The following is a 12,549-nucleotide window of genomic DNA, read 5'->3' as shown; positions in this document are numbered from 1 at the left end:
TTCACTAAAAAAGTGAATATGATTTGTGTTTTAAAAACTTCTGCCTCGCTGCAATATAACAAAAGAAAATTAACACTTTGGGGTTGCCCTGGTAACCTAATTGCATCACAACACTGCACACAGGAGCCAAAGTAACTGAATTTTGATGAAAAGGCGGTGATAATTTACGGCATTGAGAAATTAGTTGCCGTGGCGACGCGTTAATTACATCTCAAATTAACAATGCAAGTGTAGTGAAATTAAATATAAATCATATTTTCTGCATAAATTACAGGGGTTGATTAGTGCGGGCGCCAGGAGAGAGAGGTTGAGATTCCAAGGGCCTGTCACATCCCCTCCCTCCCTCTCCCTCCTCTCTCTCCCTCTCTCTGTCTTTCCCTCCTCCTATTCCTCAATGCCCCCCCCCCCCCCCCCCCCCCCCCATCCCCCCTCCTCATCCTGACTGGTTCCCTTAAAGACAGGGACTGGATTAGTATAGCTGGCCTGGCATATTAGTGGATTTGCATGTTTGTGTGTTATCTGTCCACAAACACTTTTGCACATTTTTGCCAGAACACGTGTTTTGTTGTTGCTGTTGTTTGTTATGCAAGTGCATGTGCACAATTGCAATTTTGTACATCTGCGCTGAAACCGTAAATTCTGCATACGTGTGATTGTTGTACGTGCACGCGTGTGTTTGCCTTTGCTTGGTGCTGCAGGGACAATTCAGATCTTTGAATCCATTTTACACTGCTCCATATTGGAAGACCTTCCACCAAATATCCATTTATATGTGTCAAATAAATATCCATCTGCAGTCACACCCAGCCTCATTACCATGATGCTCAGTGAACACTAAAAAAAAAATCAGATTTCAATTAAGAGAATCCAGTGTATACAAGTTTCAAACGTGTGCAATGTCTACCATATAAAACAAAGCGTCTCGATATCTGAAGAGTGTTTCCTACATGCAACATGCCTGGCTGGCTGACAGGCTATGTGTGTCAGCGGGTGTTTAACTGTTTATCTGAGGTTTGTGTAGATCTAAGAAAGAAAGAAGACACAGAAAGCACAGCAGAGAGGGAAAGTGAGTCTCTCCTCCCCTCGATTCCTCATGTGGCCCAACTTCCCTTTAAGCATCACAAACAAACCTCAGGAGTGATGTCAAGGAGGGAGGGTGATGGTGGGGGTGCTGAGCTGAGAGAGAAAGCTGAGCGCAAACACAACAGCAACAGGAACCAACTTCAGCCATCTAAATTATTCATATACCAGATGGATACGTTTCCCCGGGATTTCACACTAAAACACAGCCATTCAGCTTCCCCGCGCGTCGCCGTGTCTATTCAACGGACGGCGCCGGGAATCAAGATAACTATCACTTTATCTAAATCATTTCATGTCTGATTCATATCAACTTTGAAGAGTGGAAGCCCCTCGACACCGTGATCTCACGTTTGTTCTATTCCACAGGCACAATGAGGGGGGAACATGTTCTCTTTCCTCTATCTTCAAAGATGTAGGCAATGCTATGACCTTGTCTGAAGGATATTATACAAATCAGAGGGTCCTTAGAGACGCGTGTCATGTATATCACCGACTACACCTCGCTCGCTTGATGTGAGCTTGTAGGCAGTCCAAAGGTTCGGGGATTGAAGGAAAAGGCAACATGCAGTAAACTGTACTATTGTTTCAGGTGCTCTCCTTATTTACTTTTCAAACTTCTGTGAACCTTTCAAATATAATTTGGGAAAATCTTGAATGTCCAGTTGTTTTTGTTTTGTTATTTGTTATTTTTATGTTATTATACTCCCATGAAATCACAGTTAAATACATCTACAGTGCATACAAAAGGACAAAAAAAGCATAACTCTAAAAAGTTACAGCACTAAAAATGAGAAAATATATAGAGCAAGTTCCTCCAGTTAAATTTTTATTTACTAAACAGGACAGAAAAATTACCCGAAGGAGCAAAACTCATCCAAGTTTGTATAAAGTCTGTGCATTAGTAAAAACCTTCTAATATTTCAAAAGTATTTGATAAAAATAATGATCCTTGGTCTAAACTTTTAGTCACTGCATCACTCATGAAAGGGACTTTCTTCTTCACAAGAGGTCACCGCAGCAGGTAGCTCTGTATGTTTGATATGGCAGATTTATTTATTTATTTATTTACACCTGATGCCCTTCCTGTCACACCCCCAAAGGCATTCGTATCTCCTCCCAAGACTGAACCGGGAATCTTTCCCGTGTTAAGCAGTTGTGTAAACCACCAGAGTAAGGAGCCTCTAGTCATAAAATCAGACACTGAAAAAAGGCTTAAATTTCAAAAGCTTTGAAACATCTTTAACTTTGTATACTTGAATAAAAAGATACAGTATTTACAGCAGTTTAGTGAAAACTAACAGTGTCACATTTTAAATACACTATTAAGTTGGAGATTTAGATTTGGCATGCAACAAAACATTCCCCATTTCCCTGGGTGCAGCTACTAATGGGCAGGAAACTTATCATAAATACCTGCCTAACTAATCCACCCCTATAATAATTACTATGTGCCATTACATTCTACCCCCCACCCGATGTCAACAAATTTAATTTTTAACGCAAACTTTCATGCCTCATTTCATACACAGTAACTTCCTTTGCTGGGACAAGGAGGTTGGGATGACCTCAGTCCCTCGGGGTGCTCCTCTGCTATAGTCATCCATTTGTGAATGAAGATGACGACTTTTAAAAAGGACAAGACATCATTAAGAGAATAAGTAGCCTTTCCAGCAGTCTTTTTTGCAACCCCCCACCACCTGGACGTAATTCCAAAGCCTTAAAACAGAACCGAAAGTGGTTGCGAGTGGGAGGGGTGGCGATTTAATGGTCCAATAATGTCTCAGCCAAAGCATAGTGTCCTCCTAGGGTGGTACAAAAAAAAGTAACGCACTGAGACTGACCAGTTTGTTGATTTAAGAGGCAGTTAAGGATGCTCTGAAAGTGCCCACATCGAGTGAAATAAAGCCCTATATAAGGTGACGCAACACAGCAGCCGAAGTGGATACGCTATCCACACAAACGGATGAATTCTATCAAAATACCACATGTCAGCGTGTGACACTGAAACCAAAGATGGTCAAATGACATTTATTTAAGTGGCACATCTTCTACTGTAGATAGAAAAGGTCAATAAAAACAAGTCAGGGACTGCACTATCAAGCTGTAAAAGATGCCTGTGTCATCTGTCCCTATTTGTCGCTTTTTTTCCGTCCTTTTTCCTCATGCTTCTCCTCTCTTTCAGGTTACTGTCTCTCACAAAATGTTAAGTCTAGCAGCATGGCAGGCTTCGCAGGCGTCGCATCATCAGTCATCCTATGCCTAAACATAGGACGAGCTGCAAGTGCGGCAGGCGCAGCATTACTCGACCCCTATCTTAAATCTGCCACTGTTTGCGTTTACTGGGAAATTGGCAACTAAAGTTTTGAAATCTGAACCAATAAGCCGAATAAAATCAGGTTTTAAATGTGACAGGGTTCGCCTAAATGTCAAATAACCTAGTGTATCAAAAAGAAAAGGCAAGACCTTCCCAACAAGTTTAAATAAACCCTGCAGGATAATGCTGGCTCTCCTGGGGGAACCAAAAGCTGATGGCTTTGAAACAGGAGGGAGGGTATTTTCAGCGGGGCTGCCCAGCATGTGAGATCCTGTATGTCTCACAGCTGATCTTGTTTTATTGAAAGGTTGTTTGAAAGGCCCTGAACCCAAGACACCAGTGGTCATGTTTGTTTGGCTTAAAGAGAAGCAGCATTCAAAAGAGCAGCACAAGTAGTCAGAGTACACAAAGGAAAATGAGATGAGTTAGTGCCCGTAGTAGCTCGGAAATACAGGCAGGGAAGATTTGTAAAAATTAATAAAATGGTCTCAATACAGCTTCAATTACAACCTGCTTCGAATGTGCACGGCACAAGCCGAGCTTAGCCCTGCACTGTGCAAATAAGTGCCAAAACCAGCGCTGTTATCAGGTAATGGAGTCAGTGGGAGAGAGAGGGCCTTTGTGAACTTGACACTCCCATTAAGCCCCTACTGGAAAGTGCAGTATTTGATCAGGAGATGGGAATTGAGCAAAAATGAACTGAAACTAGATCCCACATGACTTATTTTCCTGTTGGCTCTCAGCTTTAGGTGTCACTCAGACTTAATAAAGCTTTCAGATTTTCATTTTATCACAGAAAATAGACTGGGCAAAAATAAAATCACTCGGTTTTGCCTTAATGGAGCAAAGTAATGGCGAGGTGAAACTGACACAACACATTTTGCCCATAGTAATACCATCAAAATGAAAGCATATTCACTTCTTGAGTTTTCCAAGAATCAATTCAAACTGAATATTGCCCTTTTCCACACACTTTATTTCATAATGGTTCCAACAAATACAGCACTTTGGCAATAGCCTGTCACCTCGGGTGATACCAACACAGCTATTTCAACCTATAGAGTTACAGTATTCTCTAGCCCACACTGAGCCTCCTCCACCAACCTATAACTCTTATTTTATTTCCGCACTTTATACATTAGAGGTACATTACACCCATCCCAGTAGATAGGATGAGTCCACTTTTACACCCAGGTGTTACATTGCAAGGTTAGGTCATTCGGATGGCTATGACCTTTGATGGCTCCATCTTCAATGAAAATTATCTGGCGATCTCCGCATTGACATGCACACGGATGCCCTTGTGCTGTACATTCACACTATGGTGATAAGAGCAATTCACTTGGGAGACATTATGGAAATGTTCATTTGGGAATTACGAATTATAATTAGAATGTATGGCCACATTTCTCTGTCTTAAGTATGGTGGGGTTTGCTTGGTTTTACAGGCACGGCACTAAGAAGCGAGAGCAGGACGTTTCCTGCATCTTTCCTGAACTTTTCCTTTTGCGGAGCGTACGGCTGCTGTGTTTATCATTCAAGTCTTCTTTAGAGAAAGCTTTGCTTTTAAAGAAGTAATTAGACCAAGTAAAGTGAGAGGAAAAATCCAACTCTGAGTCCCGAGTGTTCTGGTAAGCGATTAATTATTCTGAGGAAGACAGATGTTAAATTGTGTATGCCCATCAGCGCTAAGACTTTCTGAAGATTTATCATTCATGTAAATCATGAATAAAATATTTCCTTGTTGTGAGAAAATGCTACATCTGTTTGGCGCATCATTTACTCCCGACTGCAGGAAAATAAGCACAAAAATCTGACCTATTAAAGCTCGTTTTTGACACACAGTGGACATTTAAGCGTTTGAGGTATAGAGATTCAAATCTGTATGTTGTTTGCAAACGATTGTATGAATGTCGTCCCAACTGAACCAAACTCTTCTCCTAAGGGGCCTCGTGTATAAGGTAAACTAGTACTGCATGTACACGAAGCTTACGTTTTTATTATCTGCTCAAATGTATGAATAAATAAGCAGAAACTGTGAAGCGAATGGGATGGTGTCATGGGGATCAGGGACAAGGCAATGGTGGTGGCAGAGGTTGAGCCACAAGCCACCGGGACGGCAGCGTCTCCAATCGCCCCTGGCGACCATCACGTTGCCATGCTCCGGAACAGACAGGCCTGCTCGCACAACAGATGGAACTAATGATGCGAAACAAAAGAGATCATTTCACCGTGGTCCTCTAGGAAGCCACAAAGAGAGGCTTGGAAGTTTGAATGATGGGATCAGGGGACTTTCATGGGGTTAGATATGGATAGCCTTTTTTTTTTTTCCAGGAGGTGCTCAGATGAATAGGAAAAAGGATCTTTGATGTTTGCTACTGAAAGCACCAAGTTTAAAAGGCGACTATGAAAAAAATAAGAAAAATGGAAATTAATGTTGAAGCTCTGCTGATGATGCCCAGTAGGGATGGGGTATTTCTTTTTTCCTAGATAAATATCAGGTCACATATCAGACATCAGAGCCTCGAGGTAAAATTTTCAATAATGGAGAAGACAGTTGTGAATCTGTAGTTGTAAAAACTTTTTAGCATAACATGTTTAACGGTTCAGTCAGTTTTACAAATAACCTTAACTGCAACTAAACACGGTATTAACCATAAAGTTTTCACTTCCTGGTTGAAACTAAAACTCGTTTCAGGTCAGCTCTTTCTACCGAATACTTGGTGAAGAAAGAAGAATTTTAATTCTAACATTTAAGGTAAATTTTTACAAGAAAATAATATCGAAACTGTCTACCGAACACGGCTTTGTCCTGCCGCTGTGTTAGATAACGGTTATAAACAAACGGCCGTGTCCTGAACAGTCAAAAACAAATCAAATTTGAGCTGAGGACATTTGCATATCCTGAGGGACAGGATTAGATTTAGAGGTCATGTCTTACGAGCTAGTTCTCAACAGATGCCAATGTAATGTTTCTATGTCAAGTACATTCCATTGAAGCCCAGCCTGTTTTCCCAAGTCCGACAGTCAGAGAGAGGGAGCGCTGCTCGCTAAATGCAGAACGTGAACTGAGAGAAGCCAAACACCTTGGGATGGGATTTAACCAGGATGGAACAGAGTAGAGCCCAATCCATGCCCATCCACACATGGAGGGGATCACTGGGAAAAGTTCAGCTCCGACGCTGACACAAACAGCGGAGCAAGGCCTGTATTAGAGTCAGGTTAGCAAAGATAACACTATCAGCCTGATCCCCATGGGTACCAAATGCCGGGCCTTGCTGGCAAATAAAGCTACAGTGTCTTGACTCCTTGGCACATTAGCTCTGATTACAATGACCTTCATTATATCAGCTACCCTTATTACAACACGTAGAAGGCGTCTCTCCCCTGGGCAAAGCACAGTGGGGGAAAGAGTGAAGGAAAGTGTGGAGATTCACTTGTAAGGACTGAGCTATGAAAGCTAAAGCACAGACCTGTGCTGTAGTGCACAATTACCACCTGTGAAAACACTCATAACAGTCACAACTGATGACTAGTCACTTCACTTGAAGAGAGTTTGTAGATGTATTATTCAATTCAGATTCAAGTGTACCGCAGTGATCTCCTGGTCACTCAGATATAATGGTACTTGAAACATGAGAACTAATTTAAACTTTTATTTTGAATCTATGATTTTCAAACTCAAAACTCTGAGGAAGCTTTCCAGCGCAATACCAAAAATATGTGGGTTTTTTTACATTACTAAAAATGGATATTTTGACTGAACCACCAACACTGTGTGAGTTTTAATAGATTTCAGGTGTGAATAATAACATGCTTGACTATTCAAGGATTTGCCTACGGAGGCAGCCAACCCCTGCTTAATATGTAACAATGTCGTTAACCTCAATTTCCTGCCTAGTCTGCCCCTCCACAGGCCACATTGTTAGCTTGAGGAAGCTCTTGGCAAAGACTACCGCCGTGGTGGTGACTCTCATTCAGTCTGACCACCCTGCAGATACGGGGATTCTCCCCCGCAGACCTGCTCATCCCTCCTTCAGGCCCCTCACTGTGCAGCTCACCCTCCCTCTTTGTTGGCAGGTGACTCAGAACAACAGATGTTGGCCTGAGAGAGCCGCTACATCGCAATCACCCAGCTCTGCCAACATGGCCAACACGGGATGAGTCGAACTGTGGGGGGTTCTCAGGACCATCCTTTCAGCCAGCAGGGGAGAGGGGGTGGGGGGGGTTGTTTATGTGCCGAGATACAAGGAGGTAAAGGAGTGGGCAAATCAGCTTGCTTTGGATTAAGAACAAATCAGCAGATTTTAAGAATCACATCAACACCTGCAGGAGGCGTGGGATACCGAGCACTAAGTGACACACACAGTATCGTTTTCAGCCTCTCATTCACATTTTTTTATCAAAGCATAATTCCTGAGGAAGAATAAAGACATAACAGCGATATAGCCAAGAGTGCACTTAACAGAATCAGAGTTTAAGCCATGTTGATCCCCTATGACAGTATGTTAAAAAAAAAAAGCAAATAAAATTGTAACTTAATTATAGATTTATAATGAGCCACTGCACCACTGCCAAAAACAAGTCCCATACCAAGGCAAACAGGCACCTGCTGAATGCTCTCTGCTCATGGGTTTTCATAGCTTAATTAATCTATGCCTTGGGGTATCATGACTCGAACGTGCTGCTTTTGTGCATGTTTGAGACAATTAAGTTGCTCCAAGAAACAGAGGTGCAACTTTGACATGGAGCAAAGACAGCAATACCGCACATTGCATGACACATTTTGTGTTTTGCGAAAGTCAATTATCCAATAATTTGTTTCCCACTGAAGAAAACAGAAAACTAATGACAAATGTGCAAACTGCTTTTTTTTTTTTTCTTTCTTTTTTTGGTATACAATTGAATTACAAATCACATGGGCCGATCTGTCAAAGACAGGGAGGAAAGCCAGTGGCAGTCTCTTTTTTTACCTATATTTGCTATACCACATAAAAATGGTGCATGAATAAAAGTTAAAGACTCACCTTCCTGTTGAATAATGTCTGCTGAAGACTAATCCGCTGAGGAGTTATCGCCTCTGGCCGATGCTCACTCTACTGCCATCTGATTTCTGTAGATAAACATAAAACAGCTGTTTACATCACATATAGTCCGTTTACATCACATGTAGTTTCTTTGAAATAAGAGATTTAAAGCATTTGCGCAGATTGCAGCAAAGATGCCATTACCAATGTTGCAAATAACAAACTGAATGTAGAGGTTAATATCTTCAAACCACCAAGTCACTCAAATGTGTGAATCTATGGGACAATAAAGTTTATATAAAATTTAGTTTTTATGTCCAATATACAGTATTTAAAACCAAACTTCTCAAATCAAAATCAACTTCTTTTTCTCTTTTGTGTAGAAACCTCTCTGTGGAGCAGTTTTGCATTCAGCGATGCAGCTGGTTTTGGTAAATAAAGGGGAACCAACTCGTTTTATGACGGTCAAACAAAACAAGCACATCAGTACCCCGTTTTCTAAAGGCTTTGGCTCCAGAAGTGAACTTCCCATTCGTTTTTATTTATTGACGAAAATCCTGATTTAAAGAGTTTAAAGGCTTGAACCAAGACAACCAGCTATGAGTGAATCATGACCATAAAAAGATTTGATATGCAGAAAAAATAAAGGGGAAAAAAAAAGACCAAGGTGCAAGACTGTTTACATGATTACTTGAAAGGCATTACTCATCCCATAATGCATTGCAAATTCCACAGTATCCAGATTCCACAGTATCTTTAAGCTTTATTGAAAATCAAACCTTATCATTATCATAATGTTTATATGGTTAATAATAGTGTTAAATATTAATAGTAGTTTCGAATCTAATTTGCATTTTGTGTTTTGTGTAGTAAAGCATAAATCAAAATATCATCCCTGACTGCAAACACCTCTTCGGCAGTTTCTTAAATTGGTTTGTTGGGCTTGGACACTTCCATGGTAACAGCGGCGTCCACCGATCAGAGATGACGCTGTTTTTAGTTTAGTCCTTTCCATGACTTTGCAAACAAGCGCACTCGGAGAGAATGACTCGCCTCAAAGGGCTGTTCTAAAACACTGATGTTTTATGATGTTTTTATTACAACATCCTGACGTCAACCTGCTTTTATAACAACACCCAGATATCTGAACTTTGACCTATGACCTTAAAGCATTACATAGTAAAATTATATATTTTATTATCTTTAGCCATGTGACTGAAGCAGAATTAGCTGACTTCTTCGGCATCAAATTTGAGATTTTAAGACATATTCGTGCCATGTGTGATTTTGCTAAATTTTATGTAATCGCTGTGATGTTGTCGTGTGTTGTACAGCTCACTCAGATGACATGATGCCCATTGTGGTTTCTTTAAAAGTTTTTTCAAGGTCAACTTTGACCTGGGGTGCAAACAGCCCGGTACTCAAGGCCACAACTTCCTAGAATATTGTTGTGAAATTTGAAGACGACCCATAAATAAATTATACATTTCATGTGAACTTGACCTTGATCTGATTTTCACCAAAATTAAATTAGCTCGTGTTTTACCACGACACAAAATTTGAGCACGATATCTTGAAAACCGTGGCTGCTTGACAGCTAACGAACAGAACCGACTGCATACTCTGGAGAGAATAAACTGCATCTTTGTTAAAACGAGGTGGATATCGCACAGACTTGTGGTTTCTACAGGAGCGCGTGCCATCATTTCACAATGCTGTAGCTCAGAGTAAGTCTGCTTTGGATGGTTACAACATTACTGCTCATAATCAAAATCCTTACGGAAAATATGAATGAGATTTTCCATTTTCGGAACCTCGCTGCTGAGCTCTGTCAGGCGTCTCACTGTAAGGCTTAGTTAAGGCAAAGTAGAACTGCAACTATGCAGATAGAGTTTTGCTTTGTTATTACACAAAACATGAAACAAACATTTGAGTGAGCACGGTGTTTGTATGTTTACTGAAAAATCTAAATGGATATGGTAATGATTTATTGATATAAAATACACTATAAATAACTGCCGACCAAAATGAATTAGGACGAAAGTATAGAATTCTCACGACTGCTAATTACCAGCTTGAATGAGCCTGATAACTAAAAGAGAAAAGGTATTAAATGCAATAATTATTACTATTGCTAATTACATTTCCAATTATGTAACTAATGAGAACAGCTTAATTATCAGTACATTGGATAAATAAGAGTTTTGCTTTCCACCATTTGTGATTGGGGTGGTGATTTGGCCACGATATCAAGGGCAAGTCCTCTGAAACGCACAAGAAAAACACTGTAGCTCCCTTTCTTCAATGGTAATAAAACATTTAACATGTAAATTAAATGCATATTCATTTATAGATTTGATTATGTCCTTTGCACTGTGTGTGAAAAAAAAGGAAAATCAGATATCAAAGTTATCGCAAGCCAGTATTTCGGCCTTAAATAACTGCATTTATCATTCAGTGCAAAGCCATTATAGCTTTTAAACAAACGGGCAGCTGCACTTCATTTTATTTTTATTAATTTATACTTAAAACCATCTCTGCAGAAAAAAAATGAAACTTTGCCTGAAATTTCTTTAAAAAGAAAGAAAGAAAGAAAGAAAGAAAGAAAGAAAGAAAGAAAGAAAGAAAGAAAGAAAGAAAGAAAGAAAGAAAGAAAGAAAGAAAGAAAGAAAGAAAGAAAGAAAGAAAGAAAGAAAGAAAGAAAGAAAGAAAGAAAGAAAGAAAGAAAGAAAGAAACTCAGCCAGACAGAAAAATATCAGTATTGTAAACGTGGAAGCTCAGTAAGTTATAGTATATAAGATTGGGGTGCAGCAGCAGACTGTGAGCATGCAGAGGTCAGCCTTCCCTCTTGCAGGTTATGAGCTTTTTATCACTGCCTAATCAATGTCGGCAAGTTTAAAGAGACAACATTCAGGATTTTATCTAACTAAGAGATTTTCTTTCATGATACCAGCTTATCTGCTACTCTACGTTGAAAAAGGGTTTTGTGCACATGAGGGGAAAAAATTTAAAAAAGGAAAACGAAAGTATCTCGTTGCCGTAGAGGCCAGGCACAAGCCTAGAGAAATAACGATGCCCAGATCCATCCAATAAATCTGAATCTATCTGGTTGATGGTTGCCATCATCAGCACCCATACCCATACATACGCCCACCTCCTCCACGAGGTAAGCTGAACCCCACGTGGCTGCATCATGCTCAAGAGTCTTGAAACGGTGCTGATATTTCTCACATTCCTTAAGGGCGTTGCTCTAACTTTAGGAGAGCGGAAGTGTTGCAGAGGGCCATGTCTAAGTGCCAAGCAAAGGCACGATGGATTAGAGTCGTATCTTCCACATGGCTGCTTCCTAATCCTACCATCTGAGGTAAACACAGCACCAGGTGAGGTAACACGCCTGTCTGAGACACCGCTGGAACACAGAGGGATCTCCTCCTCAACACCCACGGGTCTGCTACTTCCGACTACCATGAAACACAATCACAGTGGGTTGTAGCAATAACAGGGAAATTATTCGTTTTCTGGTCTGCCTTTAATTTTTAGGCTGCACGCACACAAAACAGCACAGCGTGTCAAAAAAATGAACAGTTGGAAGTTCTTTTTTTTTTTTTCTTTCAGCGAGTGTTTACACTTCTGTTTTTAAGAGCAGAACTCGAACATCTGGTTGAGCTCTTTGTGTTTTTGGTGTTTTCTAAAAGTGAGCAATAAAGTGATACTTCAGCGTGTGTCACCGCCGAGGAATGCTGCCAACTTTAGTTTCAAAGTCTCTCCCCTCTGGACTCAAAGGCAGGACAAGAGGAGGAGCAAAAACAAGCAAAAAGCTCAGAGAAACATTCGACGTGCGTGTTTAAGATAGAGACGCTTTTTTTGGTTGTTTTGTTTTTTTAAAATATCTGGATCATTACGTAGAAACAGGTTTTGATTTGTTATGGCATGACTGTTTTTCAGTACATTTTTCACACATGACCTCATGATGTGAAAAAATGTACACACCCATGGAACAGGTACTTGAGGTAAAAAGAAAAAAACACTGACAGAAAACAACAAAACAGAACTTAAAGATGGGTATTTCACAAGTAAATTAGGTTTGTACTTTGTGGTACGGTATTTTCCATTACAGACATGAC

The 12,549-nt window shown here is 40.3% G+C and overlaps 1 protein-coding gene across 2 annotated transcripts in view; it reads right to left on the bottom strand.

The window, feature by feature from the left end:
* The window catches only part of casz1 (castor zinc finger 1), a 171,296-nt gene that overhangs the window by 124,286 nt on the left and 34,461 nt on the right, over nucleotides 1–12,549 (bottom strand). For both annotated transcript variants that reach the window (XM_080897813.1, XM_080897814.1), the window contains one exon: nucleotides 8,425–8,510. The gene's annotated coding sequence lies outside the window, so the exon portion shown is untranslated. The remainder of the gene's footprint in view (nucleotides 1–8,424; nucleotides 8,511–12,549) is intronic.

Source organism: Rhamphochromis sp. 'chilingali' (genome assembly GCF_963969265.1).
Source record: "Rhamphochromis sp. 'chilingali' genome assembly, chromosome: 12".
Classification (NCBI taxonomy): Eukaryota; Metazoa; Chordata; class Actinopteri; order Cichliformes; family Cichlidae; genus Rhamphochromis; species Rhamphochromis sp. 'chilingali'.
The sequence above is the reverse complement of the archived record's forward strand: the minus strand, read 5'-3'. Positions and strand labels throughout refer to the sequence as shown.